Consider the following 2796-nt stretch of genomic DNA (forward strand, 5'->3'; position numbering starts at 1 on the left):
GCAAGTGGAAATGTATAATGGTACAGCCACTTTGGAAGATACTCTGGTAGTTTCTTATGAAACTATACATACTCTTACCATACATTCCAGCAATCACACTCGTACTCAAGTAAGTTGAAAACATTCTGCTATAAACATTCATGTGCTTGCAAAAACCTGCACATGAATGTTTATAGCAGCTTTACTCATAATTGCTAAAACTTGGATGCAAACAAGACGTCCTTCAGTAGGTGAAGGGATAAACAAATTGCGGTACATCCAGACAATGGAGTATTAGTGCTGAAAAGAAATGAGCTATTGTGCTACAGAAAGACATGGAGGAACCTTAAGTGCATACTGCTAAGTAAAAGAAGTCTGTCTAAAGAGACTACATAATAGATGATTCCAATTATATGACATTCTGGAAAAGACAAAACTAGAGAGTCGGTAAAAAGGTCAGTGGTTGCCAGGGATTGGGAGGAGAGGGAGAGATGAATAGGTGTAGCACAGGGAATTTTTGAGCAGTGAAACTATTTTGTCTGCTATTGTAAAGATGGATACATGACATTATGCTTTTGTCAAAATCCATAAGAGTGTATAACAGAAAGTGAACCTAATGTCAACCAGGGACTTGAATAATAATAATGATGGATCCACATCAGTTCACCAATTGTAACAAATATATCATACTAATATAATGTAAGAAGTTAATAAGAGGAGAAACTGGGGGTGGGAGTTGAGGGTAGATGGGAGCTCCATATTTTCTGCTCGATTTTTCTGTAAACCTAAAACTGCTCTAAAAAAATATATAAATAAAGTCCATTAACTTAAAAAAAATTATTTGGAGGAGGTCATAAAGTAAAACTTAGTCATCTAGAAAATTCGCCATCTGGAACATCCACTTTGCAATGGTGCTACACAAATAAGACAAGGGTATTGATTATGTCCGTTAGAATTAATTGAAAAAACACACATCTTACCTGCATCAACCTTATAATTATTGGCATAATGCACAGCAAATACAAAATGTCACGTTTACAATACGTGATTTTATGAGAACAAAAATCTGGGGAAAGCCATTCCTTACTAGTGAGGGTTTTGTTGCTCCCACTGGTGGCAAGAAGTGCACCTGTGACTATAGATCAAAATGAACCACAAAGAAAGCAATGACAACCAACACTATCTAAATTTATTACCAAAGTATAACCTATGCACAAATACAACTAAGTTAATGAGATTAGCAAAGTAGCAGCACAAAATGTAAGGAAAAACACATTTAATAAATACAACTTGGAACGTCTTTTTCTTTAAATTAGGCTCAAATACTGGGGAAACAAACACTGAAACCAAAGTCTAACAACGCACTTACAAGCCATCGTAACATGCAGTGATCCTGCTGGACACTGTGTCCACAACCATGTTAACTGGCGCCACTCCCGGCTGCCATATCATCATATAAATATACATTTGTCAGTAAAAACGTGACATTTGTCCAGGTTTGTGTGTTTTCATAAAGTTACTCAGGTTTTTAGAGAATGAACATAGGAACATGTAGGCTCCACAATTTTTAATGTGATCACATTAGTTTCTATTTACAGAACTACAATAAAATAGATGTCTGCTGTTTGAAACTGCTGCTTAGAGAGCAATACGTCCAAATAATGACGCTGGCTGTAACAAAGAAGGGAAACATAATTCAGACATTTCACAGAGGCTTAATTTGGAATATCACACTTTGCTAGAGAAAGACAAAATATTTTAAACAATTTTAAGATTAAAAAGAAAGGTTAATGGGAGGAGGGAAACAGCGGAAGGGAAGAACGTGCTAAAAGAAACAAATCTGCATAGATGATGAACTGAATTTAATTCAATTCATTCCTGCCTAAAACCAAGCCTGGTTAACTGAGGTAGACTCTGGGAATTACACGTGCAAAGAGTCGGGTTTTCCAAAGGGTGATATTTTGTCATTTCAGACATGGTAAAGTAAAAGTGCATTTCACAGTTTTGAACAATCAAATGGGAGTCCTTTTATAAGAAGGAAATTTCTCTAAACTAATTCCCTAATTTTTGTGTCAAATTTCCAAACATACAAAAACCTATACATACCACTGCTGGTAATAAAGCAATATCAGGTTTTGTTCATTTATTTATTTTCTCAGGAAATGAGGAAGGTAAAATAAATTTTATGACATTATCTGAATATTTTTCCTGTTTTTATTAATGAGTCACTGGGAATTTAGAAATATCATTAAAGCTAAAGAGTTGTCTGGAGCCAAAAAACGTAATAAAAATTCAAAGATCTATTTGTTAATGAGGTGAATGTTTAAAAATATATCTATCATCCTAAGGATTTGATTTTTTAAATACTCATACAATTTCTATATTAAGAAACAAACATTAAAAGCAAATGTTAAAAAAATTAAATAAGTATGAAAAGCCTAATTTAAAAGTATAAATAAGTGAACTTATAGTAATTACAACAGAGTTTTTAGCTTCTTCCATAAAAACAGTTAGTGGAGCTGAGAGTAAAACATTTGACGTTTAAATATTGTTGTCCTCCTAACATGTCCTCCAACTATCATTTCTGCTTTTTTCTATTGTGACATATTCTTAAATTCACATAAATATTATGTGCATCACAAATTAAGTGGTTTCTTAAAAATATACAATCTGAACAGTTAAGGAAAAAAAGATACAAAAAAGAATAGTTAGGATTTTTTTCCTCATACAAGTTAAGGTGGCCTTTTCTTGGAAAAGGCCAGCATACACCCTTAACATCTGATGGCTGTCATACAGAATATACCTAAAGTGATTTAT

General features: G+C 33.5%; 1 protein-coding gene across 2 annotated transcripts in view; it reads right to left on the reverse strand.

Annotated features, from left to right (window-relative positions):
* Nucleotides 1-1146: 1146 nt before the first annotated feature.
* Nucleotides 1147-2796, reverse strand: part of KATNAL1 (katanin catalytic subunit A1 like 1) — a 105883-nt gene continuing 104233 nt past the window's right edge. For both annotated transcript variants that reach the window (XM_002748944.6, XM_008998082.6), the window contains exon 11: nucleotides 1147-2796. This exon is cut by the window's right edge and continues 4647 nt beyond it. The gene's annotated coding sequence lies outside the window, so the exon portion shown is untranslated.

Source organism: Callithrix jacchus, chromosome 5, assembly GCF_049354715.1.
Source record: "Callithrix jacchus isolate 240 chromosome 5, calJac240_pri, whole genome shotgun sequence".
Lineage (NCBI taxonomy): Eukaryota > Metazoa > Chordata > Mammalia > Primates > Cebidae > Callithrix > Callithrix jacchus.